The following is a 20,654-nucleotide window of genomic DNA, read 5'->3' on the forward strand; positions in this document are numbered from 1 at the left end:
CAGCAGTCAGTACACTCGATGTTACATAGTCACCGTGTTCTCACTTGTTTCTAATGAAGTTTCCTGTTCATGTGTTCTTAATTCCTTAATCCATGGAGAGGAGGTTCTTAAATACTATGTTACAGCCACTGTGCGTTCCATTCGATTAGATTATTCCCACTTTTTTATTTTAGTACTATGCAATGAGTACATTTGCTTCCCAACATAGAAAAAGTTGAATAATATTAGGTTCTTCTTTGATATTCTTTTCACAAATAACTACATTCTTTTCCTATTTACATAGGGCTCAAGGCATTTATTAAACGCTTCCCAAAGACTTCTTTTTTTTTTTTTTTAACACTCCAGCCAAGTGAGTGAAAAAGAATGGCTATTCTGATTCAAAGATGATTCAGGAACAGGGCCCACATCACCTTAGAAGCGGAAAAGACAGAGGACCATTTCTCCTTGGCCCTCCGCGCCAAGACAGCGCGCCTGAAGGCGTCTTATCGCGAGGTGCTGAATGGATATTTCTTTCGCAGGCCTAAGGTGAGGAGGCATACGGCTCTTCACTTCTGCAGCTGGCTTTTATACCGGTAAAAATGTTTCCTTTTTTACTTGATTAACAGGGAAAGATTCACACGCCATCGAGGGTCCCCCACTCCCAGACTCCTTATCAACAGACCTCACGTCGTTGGGAGGTCTTCAGAGAATTTAGTCCTCCGTAGCATCTATTATCCATGCTGAGTGTACTGTTTGCAGTAGAGGCACATAATTAGACGATGGGGGAACCTGAATCTTCGTTTCTTATTTTTGACTTACGCACATGAAAGGGAAAGTGTCAGAGCCTTTGGCTACCGCAAGGCGCCACGGGTCCTCACCCCTCAACATACACCCCGCACTAACTCGTAACAAGGCAGCAAACACACGGCACTCCGGGCAACTCAAGCCTCCTCTGTACGATCAACTTAACAAGAAATCCATTTTAAACATGGTTTTTAAGATTTGCTCATTAGCCAGAAGCCAAGCTTTGACACCACTTACTGGAGTAAATGACTTAATCTTCTTGGAGGTTTGCTTTCCTTGGGTCTAAATGGCGATAAAAATAATACCAACCTCCAAGGGTTTCCAGCGAGAACTCAAGAGACGACACAGGCTCGGCACAGTCTGTCACCATCCCAGAAGCCTTGGCGGCAATAGGAGGACACAGCAAAGCCCAGAGGCTGGTGTCTATGAGGTGTGGGTGTGTGGGTAAGAGGATGATGTCACCTGTTTCTTCCCTTTTACGTCTAAACCATTGCCCTGCCTTATATTGAAGGAGAGAGGGGGAGGATTTGTAATATGGATCAGAGCCTGGGACAAAACAGACCTGTCATTTAGAAGAAAGGGTCAGATAGTGACCTAAAAATTAAGCCACCAAGTGGGGCTTCCCTTCACACCGTCTTCTCTTATGCTGAGATGCCGGTGTCTCACTCCAGGTCTAAACCATGTTTCCCAGTCAGCTCCTACCTAATTTCAGCCACTTCAGCCCTAATCAGATGGAACTTGGTTTTTTATTGAGCTTATGTTCCTCCTTGCCTGGGAGTCCCAATACCAACATTCTTATATCCCAGCTCTGATACTGTCCTAAGGGTCCCCAAATCTCTAACTTCCTGGCGCTAAGCACTTAGAATTTTGTGAAGGCCTCCGAAGCCCAGGGAAGGAAGGTCCACCGCGGTCTTTGTCTTTCAGGGGCCCCATGCGCTTATAGTCTTCTCACAGACTAGAGCATGCTGAACCCAGGATACAAAACATTAGTCCCACTGCAAAGCAAGTGTCCTTAGGCCTTCCATACTTGTGCCCTGTGTGGAGAAGGAATTACAGTTAAGTTCAGACTAACCCTAAATCAGACTGTTGTGGCCTCTCGGAGCTTGTGGTCAGCTTAGTGCCTGCTGTGTGCCCTTTTGGTTTGTCCTGTGAACCCTCTACAGGTCACAGCATCCTAGCATCAAACATTCTGAGCGTCTGCTTGCTCAGATATGCTGGCTCAGGCTCCCTTGGGGCTGGATTTGAGGCTTCTACATAGAAATTCTATCACATTTTGCATGCATGAGTGTGAGTGCAGGCCTATGTGAGTTCATATGAGCACTCGTGTGTGTGTGTGTGTGTGTGTGTGTGTGTGTGTGTGTGTTGGAACACTTACAGGGTGTCAGGGGGCACATTGTGGGAGTGGTTTCTTTCCTTTCACCATGTGGGGGTTCAGGGATCAAACTCAGGTTCTCAAATTTTTCTGCAAGAGTCCTTATCTGCTGAGCAATCTCCCCTCTATGTTTTCTAATGACTGGTCAGACCGCTGTTAAAGTTGAAAACTCCTAGTTTCAAGTTAAATATATATTTACTTTTTATTTATACAATTTACATATACTATTTACACATAAGTATTATATATTTAATTTGAAGATTTATCCATGTATTATGACAAGATAAAAGATATCCTACTTTTAGAAATTCTAAATATTTACCCATAAGGGTGTTCTTCCTGCCAATCTTACCTCTGTGAATGCTTAGCCTGAATCTTTTCTAGGGCTGCTTAAATGCCAGGCATAATTCTTGGTTAGGAAGAGTCATGTTAGCATTGGATTACAATAAAGATTTTATTACCAGACTTCACTTTTAAAAAAGAAATACATTATTACAGGGCTAACCAGAGCTATAACTCACACATGATGCATGTTCCATTCCTGGCTCTGAGCCTTTTCTCTGTGTAAATTATCAGGGCAATAGCTCACACAGTCAGGGGTGAACTCACATGTTTTCAGTTAGAGGCTAGCATGGGTCTTGTTGTGTTCTGTTCTGTGGAGAGCCCTGTCACCAATATGGGGAAGCTTTTCCTTTTCCCCTATTCAGTCCCTACCCTGTCACCCTGCAGCTGTAGGGCTGGTTTCCCTCCTCCTTCCTTTTGAATCCTTACAGAAATTGTCTGGGGTCGGGGGAGGATGGTATAGGGGGAGTTTATGGATGGGAAACTGGGAAAAGGGATATTTGAAATGTAAATAAAAAATATCCAATTGGAAGGAAAGAAATAAAGGAATCTAAATGCGTAATTTTCAGCCACTCGTGCTTCTGATATTAGCATACACGTATGTAAAATCAAATATGTACACAGAACGTAAGTAAAAAGAAAGGAAGGGGGAAACACAGGGGAAAGTCCTCAATGCACAACACAAAATTATATTAAAATGCTCTTATTAGCACCAGTGGAAGGGGAAGCCCTTGGTCCTGCCAAGACTGAACCCCCAGTGAACGTGATTGTTTCGGGGAGGGTGGTAATGGGAGGAGGATAGGGAGGGGAAGCCCATAGAGAAGGGGAGGGGGTGGCTAGGGGGATGTTGGCCTGGAAACTGGGAAAGGGAATAACAATTGAAATGTAAATAAGAAATACCCAATTTAATAAAGATGGAGGAAAAATTCTCTTATTTAGTATAGAACCATGTATTATTTACTGTGAAAAAATTAAAAGATAAATAATCAAAAAAGTAAAAAAAAAAAGAAGAAGAAGAAAAGAAAGAAAGAAATTGTCTCGCCATTGACTTTCAAATCTGCCTCATCTTCAAGACTTCAGTGGGCTCCCCAAAGAGGTTCTTAATCTAGTGTGAGGTTCTCTGGAATGTAGGTTGCCTTGTGTTTTTTACTTTTTGTTTTTAAAGTCTACTTTCAAAATCATGCTTTTCAAACAAAAAAAAAGTGTTTGCTCTTGATGGCTTCCAAACTCCTGAGCCGGTATTTTCCCTTTCCCCTGCTCTGTAAGCTCTGTATGGGTCAGGATAGGCTGATTCCTCTGCACTTCCTAGCCCGTCTGTCTGACTCTCAGCATCCTAATGCTTCCAAGGCTGCATTTATGCAAGCGATATGGCCATCATCCGTTAGCAGAGTCCACAGCCCTCTGAACCAACGCTGGCTGCTAGATCTGAGGTAAAGAGGGCTCCGGATGTGCATTAGTGGTGACACACATTGACCTGGAGGAAAGTTTCACCTCCACTCATTCATCAGAAATAGTCACATGGCCCCACCCAACCCTAGTCAAGCCAGGCCAGGCCGTTCTGTGGCTCGAATTGGAAAAAATGGTTAAAAGCACATGTGAGTATCAAACATTCTTTTTTTCAAATCCTTTTAATATTAAATACTGAGCTTAATCTCTCTCTCTCTCTCTCTCTCTCTCTCTCTCTCTCTCTCTCTCTCTCTCCTTTTCCAGCAAGCCCAGCTGGGTGGCAGTGGTCTCCTTTTTTTCTCCTTTTGTTCCTTTGTTCTTACTTTCTGTTCCATTTGTTTGGCACTGTCAGACTGACGCTCATTCTAAGTTATTCTCTCACGTATATACGCCACGTATCCCCTGAGACCAGGAATTATATCTTTTTTGGAAGTCATTCAACCACAGTTAAGAACCCATAATAGATATTTAATAGCACATCTAGGCATTGATCACCTTTCTAAATCACAGTTAAAATCTGACATCCATAATACCACACTTTCATTTTGTCCCACTGATACAAATGCTCACAGCTCCCCAGAGCTGGAATCCTGCTCCCCGTGTAGTCAGTTGATTTCTCTTGGTAGTCTTTGCCAACTGCCATTCTTCTAGTTTGGTTTATAAAGCACTCACAGTTTATGAAGCCCTAGTTAGAATTTCATGTGCGTGCTAAATACAACGCACAGCACCCAACAAACAGTGAGCGTAGGGCACAGGTCTACCGGCTACAGCCTTCTAGGTTCAGAATGGCCCTACATCAAATAACGCTACAGTGAAGACACTGGTTGTCAGTAATGGAATTGTGGTTTTAGAAAAAAAAAATGGAAACCAACATTCTAATATAGCATTAAACTCTTGTTGGAATTACTGAAAGAGCTGGGTATGAGGTAGCTTATGGCTACAATTGGGAACCGCTTGGGAAGCATAGGGAAGAAGGATGCTGAGTTCAAAGCCAGGGCTATGCAGGAATTTCTAAATTAGCACAAGCAACAGGGTGAGCTATCAAAACGGAATGCAAAACAACTGTGATCTTCAGCCAATCTAAAGACCCAACTCTACTTAGCCTAGGCAGAAAAGGGATATGGATGTTTGGTGTGAGAGAGACGGAGAGAGGAGAGATAAGCGAGGAAAGGGGAAACTGTGAAATTGGAAAACTGGATAAAGAGTGAAATTCAGGAAGCAAATCAAGATGGAAGAGGAGGTGAGGAAAGGCATTTACACTTTGGGATCGGGGACAAGGGACATCCATTTCCCGACTTATTACCCACAAGGTACCACAAGCTGAATGGAGTAAACAGCAGCCACTCCCAGGTCGCAGGTCAGACGCAGGGTGACTATGTGACATACAAGCCACTTCAAATGGTTTCCAGCGTTCTTAGCTCACAGCTCCACACTCCCCATCTTAAGTCCACATTGTGCGCAAGTCTGTGTCAGGGCTCACCTAAACCATGTGACTTCATCCCAACCAGTTGCTTACATCAGCCTTGTTTCCAAAGAAAACCAGTCATAGAGACTAGTACTTCAGAGTAGGGGTTCACAGAAGTCACCGCGTGACGCACAGTGGTTTTGGAGGGGATCCAAACCCCATGGGGAAGACAGGATTTGACACGGAGGGTAACCAAAGCAGCCATGTGCATTTCTAGTGCTTTCCTGGAAACTGTGCTCACGACTTCTCAGGAATCATCGCCTCTGTTCTTCACGGGTGGTTGAGATTCTTACCTTTGGTTCCAGAAACTTGGCATTAAAGACATGGAGAATCTGAGTCCCTAAGCCGTGAACTCATAGCTAATTGGGATAAGTGTCATGTATTTCTGACCCAAACCCCTTGGTCTTACTTTTTTTTTATGAGTTTACTTCAGTGGGGAAGCCCACGAGCGGGGATCTCAGGGCAGTCATCCTGAGTGAAGATCTAGACATAACAGAAGTCAGATTAGAGAACGTGTACTTGCTGGACTCTACCCAAGCCTGAAAACCTGAGTCTCACATGAACCCTCAACTCAGCCTTTAATAACGAACTAATCATAATTATTAGTCATGTATATCGGTCAGCTCATTCGGGTGCCTAAAACCACACTGTAAGAATGTTTAGGAAGAGCTTGCATGCTGAGTGCGCATGCGCTTACCACTACTGACGTCTTCTATCGACTTACGTAACTCTTTTATAGCATTCGCTCTGATGTTTTTCCAGGAAGATTACAGGGCTGTAGTCGGACGACTGCAGTGTTCTTTCCAAAGTGGTCTGAAATGCCATTTGCTGAGAAGAGTTTTCTCTCCACTTACCCTCAACGTCCGTGAATCTATGTCCCAGTGTGTTACTGTGCTTTATTTGATCCTCTCTTTAAATACTGGTGTGTAATTCTGGATTACATGCTCTGGCATGGAAGGGACTGGGTCTATTTGTTTCTCCATGTGTCTCTAAGATCTGGTGATGATTCCATAAAATTTCTGTGAGTTTATGAATAAAAAAACTAAGTGAACTTCAGCTCTCCTGTGTCCTTAGGAATTATTTAATTGTTTTGTGAGGAATGTGTTGGTGATTCTCTGGGTAAATTTACAGTGCCTGGTTTTGTTGTGTTCTGTCTGCCACCCACATTTATAAGGCGGGATCAGCCACACCTCCAGTCATATCCTTATAGTTAATGAACTATAGAAACACCCATAATTCCGCACATTTGTAAGGGGAACAAAAAGTTAATAGAAGCCCTGAAATAGACTTTTTGCAACTTTCTTTTAAAGACTAGGACTATCCAGACAGGTAGACATCACAAACCATATACAAAGTATTAGAGTCCCTGAACACCTGGAATACAAATGGATAGTTTCCTCAGAATTATTTTTAATTAATCATTACCTAGATATAAATGTCAAACAGTGACTTTATCTTTTGGTGAATCCTGTTTTGGCTTCACAGTGACCAGACTTCTATGGAAATTGGTTGATATGATGCATTAACCCCTTATTGGGGACCCAGGGAGAAATATCAAGTTCTGTATTTTGCTTCTGCAGAAAAACGTAATTATTTTTATATATAATTAAGTCTTCCTTGTCTTGAATTAAAGATGGGGTGTCACAGTCACTGTCTCTTTTAATAAGCGGGGGGAGGAGAGTGCAATACAGAATGTCAATGAAAAGCTGATTCAGGAGTTTTTAGCACTCAGTGGGCTATTGCTGGGTTCAGTCCATTGTGCTGTCTTTATAGCCATCATAACACCATCACCATCATCAACCATCATCAATCATCATCATCAATCATCATCATCAATCATTATCGTCACTATCATACCACCATCACCACCATCACCAACATCAACCATCATCAATCATCATCATCACTATCATCATCATCATCATTACCATCACCATCACCAGTTATCATCATTATCATCATTACCCATCATCAATCATTATCACCATCAATCATCAATCATCATCATCGTCACCATCATCACTACCACCACCACTACCACTACCACCATCATATCATCAATCATCATCATCACTATCATCATCATCTTCATCACTATCATCACCATCACCAGTTATCATCATTATCATCATTACCCATCATCAATCATTATCACCATCAATCATCAATCATCATCATTATCACCATCATCATCCATCATCAATCATCATCATCGTCACCATCATCACTACCACTACCACTACCACTACCACCACCACCACCACCACCACCACCATCATATCACCAATCATCATCAATCATCACCATCATCATCATCAATTACCATTATTATCATTACCCGTCATCAATCATCAATCATTCATCACCATCAATCATCAATCATCATCACCATCAATCATCATCACCACGATCTTATTTTCTCATTATTTAGGGTAATAAATCTCTTAGACATGTTCTTGGTCAGAGATACCAGGTAAACGTACTTTAGGTAAACTAACCTTAGCTTCACTGGATTTTTTCCCTACCCTTAGTTTTCCCTTAAACCAGTTTCCTCATTTATGTATTTCTGAGTTCCTGTCCTTATGTGCTTTTCCCATGGTAGCTTCCAATCTTTGTGAGACAAGGTAAGCTTGCCCACACTTGCGTTTGTGTTTGTACGAGGGAAGATGGACTATGAAGAGGCGAAGTGATCAGCACCTAAAAGGGCCAAGTTGGAGTCATCTCTGTGTCCCAACTCTGATAAAACACCACCACCGTTTCTCTATCAGTGAATTTCTACATAAAACACTCGAAGTGGCTCACGTGGCTTCTACCGCAATCTGTGTTCCCCTTTCTGTGGCAGTGAAAATGTCCCTTCTTACTCAGCGCAGAAACTGCACAGAAGGCGGGACTCTGAGAGAGAGGGGACGAAAGAGGGATCCCCGGACTGCTGTGCAACCGCAGGATCACACAGCTCACCTATGGAGGGAAGGAGTCTGATACCGTTATTAAGACAGACAAAGTCGTGTTCCCTTTATTCCCCGTCGTGGCCGAGCTTAATCTGTGGGGTTAATAAAGAGAAGCAGCCGGACACAGGGCTGCTCATTCACAGAGAATAGATGAGTCCCTCTGCGCAAGAAAACAAGTTCGGAATAAAACTCGTAAGCCCCTGTCTCTGCCCTTAAATATTCATGTGCAGACTGCTCTCTCCCTCCTCACACCACATGGTCTCGGAAGGCGCGCAGAGGACCTCTGGGATCCCGTGTACCCCACTTTTCTCTACAGAGATTCAGTTTCCTGTGTTCTGATAAACTGGGTTGCATGATCGCCCCCCTCCCCGTGAGTACTGCCCTCCCCCACTTCCGGCCTCACAGGAGTTTCTTTCTCTACTCCAAGTCTTACTCAGCACAACATGGAGGAAACCCCTGGAGGGATGCAGATGCAGCAGCTGCTCCATCACTCTGGCCTGTGGATTTGGAAGCTCTCTAATTGCAGGTCCCCTCATTCAAAGGATCTATAACAGTTGAGAGGAGCAGGACCCACCTACCTTACCACCGATCGCTCCTCTCCCAGCAAGATGTCAGAACTGGCTCTTCAGGAGAATCCTTTTCTACCTCAGTGTATAAACCAGTGAAATATATCCCGTCTCATTTACTAAGTGCTTGTTTAATAATATTATGGGCTGAAAACAGAATCGGCATGTTCCCTTCCCCCGACATCAAGACTCCAGATGCTGACGTCGTGCAAGCCCTCGCTCAAAATCGCCTATCTACATCCTGTCAAAACCGGACATAAAACTATTAATAAAAACCAAATTGTTGCAAGATTTCAAATTCAAACATATGTCTGTTTTTCTTCCCAGAAAAACGGATTCCTAATTTTGCTTTTAACTCAGAGTCTTTGTGTGTGTGTGTGTGTGTGTGTGTGTGTGTGTGTTTATGTGTGTGTGTTTATGTGTGTGTGCACTTTATAAAGAGGAAAAAAAAAAGCACATTTTGTTATCGGTTTGTGCAGTCATTGTCACCTGCCCTCTGGGTGCAGTGAGGATTAATGGCTCCTGTTTCCTAACAATGCCCCAGTCCCTCCCTGGCAGTAAGTTAGGGATATGAGCCCATTAGCTGCAAATGTTGCTCCAGTGGCCTTCAAGGATTAATGCACCTCCCAAAGCCCAGAACTTCCAGGTACAAATATGGTTCAGTGAGTTAATGGGCTAATTAGGTAATTGTCAACTTGGCAAAGATGAGAAGTGTTATTGTTTCTGTGCTTTATTAAATTCCGAGAAGCCACAACCATGAAGAGTAAACACCTAGAGGATTCCAGGAAGGTAGACGAGTGACAACTGCCAAAGCAAGAACCAACGGACTTCTGCCCATCATGAACCCAGGGCAGAGAAGACAGCACGGATGATGTCCCACAGGTAACCCCAGCACCAGAGAAATTGGAAAAAGACGGGGAATCGCGATTTAAGTCCTTCTGATGTGCCTGTCATAAAGAACACTTCCAAGTCAGGAGAGCAGAGTTGTAGTCTGTTTCCCGGTTACCACTGCACGAGAGATTATAGATGATATGTGAGCTGGGCACAGTCTAATGTGCTGTGTAACCAACGGGAAGCACAGTGAGGTATTTCACGGCGGGGCATCGTGGTGCCTTCTGGAAATGAGACTGTTTTATGGGCACAGAGAAGAGCCAGGTGAGCATATTTGAAAGTGTGAGTTTTCTATAAGAACAAGAGGAGAACCGCGCAGAGGATCTGAGTCACTGCTGCCATTAACAAGGGGAGTCATGGAAGATGTTCAACTGGTTGGTTACCATAGGGGATTACACAGCTCAGACAACCTGTTTCCAAGGAGAAAGTTTAAAATTGCATGAGCCTTTCGATGGTTTGGGAATATGTTTAGTCTCTCGGCACACCAGCACATTTTGAAGAGTTGGAAGTCCTACGTAGAACAGTCACCACAGGCTGAATGGTAGCTAGTCAAGCATTCCCAGTTCCATAGGAAGCATGTTTAATTTAAGATTCTTGCCAACATAATAGCTCATAAGACTTCTGGAGAGAGAAAATGTGTGTATGAAGAACTGATGAAAAGTTCTTCTCACAAAAGGAGTTCCAGTGAGAAAAGAAAAAAGTTTCTCAGTGGGACACATGAAGCCAAAGGTTGCTCTCACTCTAAATAAAATCTCCCTTTGGCAAACATGGTTGCTTTGGACTTTGTAAGGGTGGGGCTGAACCTCTCTTCTGTCTCTGCAATAGTGGTCGTTCCTTCTTTTATAACCCTGTGTCCACTTTTCCCACAAGTCGAGAACTCTTGGTAGATCAGTCTTGATGATCGGTCATTCCTGCAAAATACCACACATGGATGGGTCAGGATACAGCCAGGTTTGTCCAGGAGATAGAAAGCAGTATCTACTTGGGGAAGGGATTTCTCAACCTTCTTTCCTGATACATTTCTTGTCAGGAGTCCACTCTCAAATAAAATATTTTGAAGTGATTCTTAAACCAGATCAACTAACTTATAATTGTGAGGGGAAATGAGGTTTTGAAGAAGATGAAAGACAGCCTGAATCATTAGTGACATTCCCAAGCTGCTGGTCTGGCCAAGACAAACATGTGGAGTTCTGCTCATATGAAATTATAATATTATTACTGAGTACACCTGACTTGAGTTCTCTGTTGGCTGCTAGGACATTCTTACAATTCAAAAGAGATAATCATGTTCAGATCCCAAGCCCCATTTGTTTCAGAGATATTTATGTGTAAATCTATATGTTGACTAATCAGACATAGCACCAGGCCTGGTATCTGACCCTGTCTGCTGACAGCAAAGACTTGGACAAGTCAGTCAGACTCCTTGTATAAGAATAATGTCACAACCAGTGGGCTGAATGCCCTCCATAACTTTCTCTTGTTAGTGTTATCCTAGATGGCCAGCTATAATCTCATCTCTGTCTTAGTTATTGAGCAGATCACAAGAGCGTCTATACAACTATGTAGGAGAATGCTCAGAAAGCAATTACTTAATAGTAATACGCAAAATACAAACACATGTACGTACAAAAGCAAGTCCAACAGCTGTTTTCAAATAGGAAATCGAGTGAGAAAATAAACACCACTCAGGCAGCAGGATAAATAGACCTCAAAAGGCATATGGTACATTGGACAGCATCTGTGCTTATTTTAAAGCCCACTTCTTTATAACTAATCCATAATTAAGTGCAAAAATTATTAGTATTCTTTTGGGCCTCTTAGGAACCTAGACCCTGAGGTTTCTTCCATATTTGGGATCACTGAGGTTATTAGAGAAGGATCAAACAAGGACAGCTGGAGCGGCCAGCGATGAAGGTAGAAAAAGAACAGATGTGCTGATGCAGAAGCCAAGAGAAAAGCTCATGGACCTTGAGTTGAGAGCCATGAGGAGTACATTGCTCCTAAAACAAGAATGCAAGATGGAACTGGCTGTGAGGACTTGGTGAAGGAGACAGGTCATGAGGACTTGGTAAAGAAGGAGATGAAAACATGATTTATCATGCTAAGGCACCCATGAGGCTGAGAAACTGGGGTAATAGCTACACACACTTTTGGAGTCCTTGGTGGTAGCAAAGTGGGAAGAAAGCACTATGGGTTCAGCAGACATGAGGGGCACACCCTGCCTCAGACTAACACAGGACTCCAAAAATGATCACAGAATTGATTTTCTTATGATGTATGAAATCTACCAACATGGGGCAGAGGAAAGGCATAGGTAAACTGGAGATTTACTGATGAGTCTAAGTGAGTGGCTGTCTCTGGGCTGCTATCCTAGACAATACAATGAAAAAAAAATCTACGAAAATGAATTTACCAGAAAAAAAAAGCAAATATCTTATATATTTTCCTTAGGGTAGATTTCAAACTATTGACCCTTAGATAAAAGCACAGAATGGAATAGAAGTTGTCTGTAATTGGAGGACACTCTAATTATGGAATGAGGCCTAAATGGACAGCTTCTTTAGAATCGATGGAGTATACTTTGGAACAGTACAGTCATGAACATCATAAGAAAATCAATTCTGTGATCATTTTTGGAGTCCTTGGTGGTAGCAAAATGGGAAGAAAGCACTATGGGTTCAGCAGACATAAGGGGCACACCCTGCCTCAGACTAACACAGTCATCTAACTCTGATGACACATTTATCTCGCCACTGCCCTTTCCCTACCTATATACAAGTTATTAAAATAATAACTTCATGTTTGATATTTGATATGAAAATCAAATTGTACGACAACAGCAGCAAATACCATAATGCCCCTGAAAGGAAGAACGATTATTATTTATGTGATATCTGCTGTGAACAGTAGATCTCAACTACAACACAATTATTTTCTACTTCTGCACGAACCCATGCCACACACTCATAGACACATGGTGTTATAAACTCAACTGTGTCCTTCAAAAATTCACATTTTTGAGGTTTAATTCTCAGTAAGTAAGTAAGTTAGTAAGTTACTGTGTTCGCAATGCCTTAAAAAAAATCAGTCAATTAATATGAAGTTGTTAGTTGTGGACACTAATCTCGAGTCTTGTGTGTCCTTATCAGAGGAACAAATGGACGCTCAAGAGACATCAGAAAAAAATGTGCAAGGACAGAGGGCCCCATGAAGACACAGTGAGAAGCTGGTTATTTGCAAAGTTAGGAGAGGAACTTTAGAAAGAACATACTCTCTTGACACCTTGATCTTGGTCTTTCAGGCTCCATAAATGTAATATATTACTATATATCCTTTATTAATGTATGTATGTATATTATTTGAGCCTTCCTATGAGTTTCTTATTGCAGCCCAAACAAGCTAACACTCCCCCTACACACATACACACACACACACACACACACACACACACACACACACACACACACACACAAAATTGTGGGTTAGAATTCTCATCTTACAGTGAATGAGGACATCATGGTTCAAAGAATTAGGTAACTTCCTTGGGGTTAATATGCCCAGTAAATGCTTACACAGTGCACTGTGATAATGTTACCCTTTAGTTAAAGATAATAGTAAAATATTGAAGCTATGGAAACGCAACTTTCTAGAAGGCTGTTTAAGTTATTTCCCACAACTACCTTCTTAAGTAGGATCCCAACTAAGGTGCTATGATGTTACAAGCTCCCAACTAATATATTATGGTGCCATAGGCTCCCAGCTAAGGTGCTATGATGTCATAGGCTACCAGCTAATATGCTATGATATCATAGCTCGATGCTATTGTTTTTCTTGCTGTTGTGGTTGTTGTTGTTGATGATGTTGTTGTTTGCAGGGCTCTAAAAACACTCTCTCTCTGAGACTTATTAGCATCTTTAAATGTCCTTCTTATCCCATATTCTATTGGTCCCTTATTGAAATTCTATCTTCCAAACTCAATTAACCAAATCCTTTATTCTTGCAGTCTTTGTTCTCATCTCAGGCGAGATAATTCCAGGGAATTCTACCTTGCCAGTAGAGCAGCAGAGGGCTCAGCTGAGGACCACGAACAGGACCACACTGAACAGGACAGTCCTGCCATCAGATGGCCCCTGCATTAGTGCAGCCGTCTACTCTATGGCCTTGCAAACATCTGGTCTCCCTGTTTTGCCCTGCAGCTCTCTACTTCCATTATAAGAGGAGCCAAAAACCTCCCCTGGTGCATCTTCGCCCAGGAACTGGGTGACTTCCAGCTAAAGGGTCAATAAATATAATTAAAAGGCTCATCCAACTGGATCTTTCTCTGAGCGTCTCTGCTTGGAGGGCCAGTCGTCTCCAGCTCATAAATAGATTTTTAAAATCGCAAGGTCCGTGAGAGGTTGCAGATGTCCTCAGCCTATCGATTTGCCTAGTTTGATGTTTGGTAGGGTGTGGCCAGTCCTCGACCAACGAAAGACACGCCTCTATTTATAGAGTTAACAAATAATCTTCATTGCGTTACTGTCTGACTAATAGGCCCTCCCAAAGGCCTGCCTGTCCACTCCGTTCTTACAAACAAGTAACAGTGCACTGATTCAGGCGGACAACAGGAAGTCAGGGAAGCCACCCTCTTGGATCACTGCCGTTTGACAGCTCTGCCTTCTTCCACATGCCACTCCCGTTCCCCACTAAGTCTGTCAAAGCTGCCAACTATAGTTTCTTTCTCTTTATTAAGAAACCCCAAAACTTGATGAATTCGAGCCCCAAGTTGGAGACTGCTGTCCTATCACTCAAATCCTGTCTTAGCCAGTTGGCACAGACATTGTATGCATCTGCTCGTTTGTTTAGAAGCCAACCTTAGAGGCGTCTCCACATTGCATGGTGCTTCTGCATGGCGGAGTCTGAATCGTTGTCTGTTTTTATAGGTCCAGGTGCCCAGTGGTCCGAGAACTGCTGCCTTATTTTCAAATCCTTCAAAAGAAGACAATGTGGTCCATCTAAAAGCAAGAATGCCTTTTGCATCCGAAGTCCTGCTGAGATCTGTTTGTCCTTGTCCCATGAGGAGGAAAAATACGAGTAGGCCTGAGACCTTCGAAGGTAAAGTCTCTACCTCTTTCACAAAAGGGGTAGCAACAAATCAAGCCAAGACTTCATTCTCAGTGACTGACTTAGATAAAGTAAAGGCTGGATGGATTAGGCGTGTTGGCTGCTGGTTCAAGCGGATCGGATCTTACTTCTGAAAGGCAAGAAATGGGAGGAAAGAGATCTGCAGGTGCTGCTGGTAGCATCAAGGATAAACTAGAGAGGAATTTGACGTTATGTTGCTTTTTATCCTTCCAAAGATCCCCAAGTCTACAGATGTGCCAAAGAACAGACCAGAGTCGGGCATGCAGTGTGCTAGACCACTCTGCCACACTGCCCACGGAGAAGCAGCCCCTCCAGAGATCAGCTTCATGCTATTTGGTGGAAATTGCACAGGGGATGCTTGTTGCCATGGGGACGAGAGTAGAAAGATAAAGTTCTTCAATGAAAACTGGTCCCTCAACACACGATCTTTTCCTTTCGCTAGGCTTCTCTTCGGGCTCTCTGGAGACCGTACTTGAAGTAATTTCCAAGGAATAAAAAGCTGGAAACTTGAATGAATACAAGCTCAACCTTTACACGCATTCTTTGTAGCCGCATTTTTTTTTTTTTATTGAGTGTTCGTTTGAAAGACTCGAGGGTGGTGTTAATGAAGGAGTAATAAAGTGAGCGTGTTAGTGCATTTCGATGCGTTGACGCTAAGATGAGCTGAGGGTAAAGAGGAGCCGCTTTCAAATCCAACCCCAGTCCATTTTGAGTGTGTGACCTTGACAAAGTTGCTTAACCTCCCTTGTCCTCCTTCTCTTCAGATACATAATAGAAATAAACGTGATTAGGTGGTGGAGATGGTTTAGTGGTTAAGAATGTTTGCTGCTATCCCAGAAGACCTGAGTTCGGTACCTAGCACCCATGTCTGACTAGCACCACTGCTTCTGATGAGAGCTCTAAGGAATCAAATGGCCTCTCATGGCCTCGGCAGGCACACACATACATACAATAATTACCCTTTAAATATAAATGGCTTTGTTTAGTGTGTAGAACTAGTAGAGGAATTAAGAATTCTTATGGACGGCTATCAAATTCAATGTATCTGGGAAAGATATATCAAAACAGATCTTAAAATCAGATTGGATCATTAGTACAATTATGTCACCATGACGATGGAGCCAGCTACTTTGATTAGCAGTGGTTTACAAACACAGGGCTATGACACGTACTTGCAAAGTTACCAAAAGCATAAGGGTCTGGGAGACAGTGAAGGGGTTTGCACTAGCCAGACTTTGCTATAAATAGTCCAGGGTGAGGTGGGAAGAGAGTTGAAAGAAACTAAAGCCAACAACTTTTATCAAAGAAACACTCCAAGTCAGGTCCCAAGGTGGAAATCACAGACGAAAGGCAATATGATTTGCAAAAATATAACTAAGAAAACCCAGCCACCGGAAGAAGCTTCACTACTACAATGTGCGTGTGTTGCTTCCATCTGGAAGGGAAATGCTAGAAAGACACTTAATATTCATGACTGACACATTTTCTTTGTACTGTCAGTCAGCTGGAACCAAAGTACACAGCTGGTTAGAAAGCCCGTCTCTGCTTCACCTTCCTTCTGGTGACCTTAGGCAGCAAGTCGTCACGCACGGCACTTCCTACTGGCTTATTCTTTCTTCTCTTCAGAGGTGGGGCAGTGGTCACCCTGCTTCCTTTCCTCATCTTTCAAGTTCTTACCAGAAATCAACCCCAGATCCAATTATCAGTCTCCAGAATAAGGAGGGAAAAGCCCCACGCACCCGGTAACATTTCTTATTTGCAGGCAAAGTAATTTGTCATTCTTGTTTTTTATAGCACTGACAGAGATGCTTGAAAAGGCATTCTTTGAGAAAATTTGCCATAAATATTCAGGAAATCTAAACTTTGGGAAAAATCATTATTAAAATCCGTCTTTTTTTTTTTTAAGACTGTGCATTTCTTGAGTCAGATCTCAAAACTTTTATGGCACACTTTCCTAGATTCCTAATCTGCACAAACTGGTATTTATAAGTTTTTTTTTTTTTTTTGCACACACATAGGATGTAGATGCCTAATTACAAACTCAGGGTTTTAGCTTTTTATATACCAAGTGAAAAATCTACATCTTTCCGCTTTAGTCTCTGATCAGAGAGATTGGAATCCGGGCGTTGACACATGAGGGCAGGGCACTGATCTGCTTTACTCTCCTGGAACAGAAAGTCCATAACCCACTGCCCACTGCCGTTTCTTCCAGGAGCTTGAAATCTGTCAGAAATGTGAAATCAGAAACAGAAGGAAATGCACGCCTCAAATCTCCTTCAATAATTCTAATTCTCCGCAGCATATCACAGTATTTAATCAATAAGAAAATATCTGGGCGAAGAGGACTCATCAAAAATGAAGCGCATCATTATTTTTAGACAATATTTTACGGGTTGGATGATTCGTAGGTCATATCAATGCCCGTATTCCTGCCTGGGGGAATCACTTAAAACCAGCTTATATGTCCCAGGGCATCAACGTGGAGATAAATCCCAGTGCTCTAGCCTTCTGAGAATTGATCGCAGATTTATACATCTCTGCCTTTTGGTTATGGAGTAGACTCTAAAGATCCCAGGATGACGGAGTGTGCCTGTGATCCTGCAGTACGAGAGACTTAATTAGACATCAAATGTGCACTGCCTAATGATGGTTGTTTAAATTATGTAGTCACACACTACAACTCTCAGACCCACACATGGAAAGGAAGCATGAGGTAAAAATACAGTAAATCCCTCCTTGACAAAACGGGATGCGGGGGCGGGGCGTGAGGGTGGAGGGAGAACCACGTCACCGCTGGCAGTCTCCCTGCTCGCCCCTCTCCTCTAATAGTCTGGGCTGTTTCGTATTTCACAGTTCACTGCTGCTCATTCTGTCTCCCCACTACTAAGTCTGCTCCACTTCGCATTTATCAATTTAATACCTTGGCTAATTTCGTCCTAGAATAATGTTTCTGTTTATAGAAGTCTAGCCCCTGTGGCAGGCAGCGAATACTCAGGGGTTTCCAGGAAGCAATGCTAATGCACACTGGAGTGGTGGGAGAGGCTCTCCAATCACGGCCCAGCACCCACTTCCACTGCATAGTCCGCCCCAGCCTTGGAGGTGTGATTAGAATCCTGCTGTGCACAGCTGCGCTCAACACATCCTGGGACAGAGAACGCAGAGGGTACCTCAGGACCAGACCTGGCGACCCTAAGGAAAGGAACAACAAGTAATTAATTCTTTCAACCGAAGGACAAGGGCCACCTTGTGTTATCGGGGACCCGATGCACTGATCGCTCAGGGCCAAGGACATGATCCATTCCCCTCCACCGCATGCACCACACATGGCCAAGGTGAAGCAGGGTTTGATCTGCTCCACAAATTGGTGTGTTGCCGAGAGGGAAGAGCTCTGGCTGATTAAGGGAGGATTGATGACTGCGAATGTTCCCAGGTAGAGCCATCTGGGCAGGTGTCTTTTAAGTAAGATTAATAAGCATATGTCACCACACTTTACGCGAGGCGCGATGGTGGAGAATCGAAAATTTCTGAGTCCAACTGTCACGACGCCACTGAGCAAACTTTTTTTTTTCCCAGATAAACAAAACACTGTTCCAACCTGGATAGAGAAAGGTGCCCTAGCTGCACCCAAAATTGTTTATACCCCAGGTACGTGGAAAAGTGGACACGAACCAGAGGCTTCTCCGCCCAGGCCAAAGCACAGGGTGTAAGATTTCCTCTCAGCCAGAAACCTGCATGCATATGGCCCCAAGTCAACGCTGGAACTAATCAGGTTCTGTCTGCGGCCAAGCAGCAGGGCATCCACCGGTTCTTCTCCAAGATTGGTGGATGAGGAACCATGGGGTTGCCAAGGACAACCGCGGAAAAGTTGAAGACCATGATGACAAATCGGAAATGTGTCACAGCAAGCCACAGAATGCCACACGCTGCCAATTAAAGATAGTTTCTTCCTCCGTATGAACGTTGGCCAGGGTCCTGAACTCTCACGGAGCGGTCCTGGCCCACATTTTGGTTTCAATTGCAGGACCGAAGTATGTTTCCTCTCTGTAGCTAATGTGTAGGAATGTTATTTTACATCTTGCTGTGAAACTGTGGGCAGCATCATCTGACAAGGACTGTGGAGTCCCTAGAAAACAGTATCCAGTCTCCTTGTCTACAAAAGATGATTATATTCATGTGACAGAACATGTATTACTACATCGACATCGTGATACATTTGTGTAAACCGCATATTAAAACAATAAAGATGCAAGAAATAATAACGCCGGGCTTGTATTCCCTGCCAAATCTTTCTATCGATGGCGTTGGATAGATCTCTTAACATACACATGTATGTCTCCACGAACTGAAAGCAGTCACCGGGAGCAGAGTGTCAGTGTGAAGTCTAAGCATAGCAGAGGGAGGAGGGGACAGAGAAAGATCTGAACAGGGCTACCGTTCCAAGCTAAGGTGTATGATTTTTTTTTTCACCCACCAGGTTGCAGCCATTAATGGGTCTTACACGAGACCCGGGAAAGGCGTTATTTTCCCAGATTATACACATTTTTACTCTTCATACCTTGGCCTAGTACACCCATGTTTCATGATTGATGTCTCAGGATCAGCCACCTGTGTTTGGAAGGCTGCATCTAGGATTATCAGACACCAGGCACGATCAATCAAGAATGCTGTCACCGGCGAAAGCTAGATAGGTAGCAATTACGTAGCATGCGCTTGTCATGTCTCACCCTGCCCGGAACGGACAGCCATTAGATATTTGTTATTGATGAAGAAGGGGAGGGAACTGGCATGGACCGAAAGACCAAAGGTCAGAAGGGCAGAAACCAGGCCAGCAAAAAGAAGCATCCCAAGGAAACGGAAGCTCTGCAAGGTTCAGTAATTTGGGGAAGCAATTGCTGCTGAACTAGGGAGCCATTTCTCAACCTAAGCAGAATCTATTGGACTCATTCCTCTTTCACATTACCAAACTTAGGGCCGGCTGCTAGGAATGCCCAAAGGAAAAGGGGGTCTCTTTGACAGCATCCAATATCGGTCTGGAGCAGAGAGGAGGACAACATCTAAGCACTTACTCAGGGCTGACAGGAACCAGTAAGGAAGGAGATTCCTGCTGGCTGCCCCTGCCCAAAACTAAGTTTTCTCTTCCTCTTTCTCCTTTAAAACCCATCTATATAATCACCTCTGTCCATCTCCTTCAAATTCATGGTCTCTCTTTTTCAGTGTGTGTGTGTCTGTAGTATGAAAATGGGGAACAGTAGCAAAATTTTGTTGGGGACTAATGCATAAGCCAGTCAAAGTCCTTGTGAATGGCCTGGTGTCAGCCACTGAATCCTGTTATGCAAGGCTTCATGCCCAGGGAGATAAAGGAAGTCCTCCAGAAATACCGACCAAGTAGGCAAAACTGAAAGGCCACCTCAGGTTTTCTTTTCCTTCACTCTTTCTTTTGTTATGTGTATGCACACACGCACATATAATGTGGGGTTTTTTTTTTGTTTTTTGTTTTTTGTTTTTTTTTTTTTTGTGTAACATGTGCTACAAGCATGCTTCCTGAGGTTGGAGGGCAACTTGTGGGGATATGGTTCTCAACGTCCACCTTGCCTTGCAAATTCTTTCCTATCTGTCCTTTAGCCTCTCCTCCAGGTAAACAGTCCATGAATACCTGGGCAGGATTCCTGCTCCTGTCATCCATACGGCCCTGCAGACATTTCGTCACGGAGCCGCAA

The 20,654-nt window shown here is 43.3% G+C and overlaps 1 protein-coding gene across 1 annotated transcript in view; it reads right to left on the reverse strand.

Annotated features, from left to right (window-relative positions):
• LOC116913430 (heparan-sulfate 6-O-sulfotransferase 3-like) overlaps nt 1-20,654 on the reverse strand; it is a 198,589-nt gene that overhangs the window by 23,078 nt on the left and 154,857 nt on the right. The window lies entirely within an intron of this gene.

The sequence above is a fragment of the Rattus rattus genome, chromosome 12 (assembly GCF_011064425.1).
Source record: "Rattus rattus isolate New Zealand chromosome 12, Rrattus_CSIRO_v1, whole genome shotgun sequence".
In the NCBI taxonomy this organism is placed as follows: domain Eukaryota; kingdom Metazoa; phylum Chordata; class Mammalia; order Rodentia; family Muridae; genus Rattus; species Rattus rattus.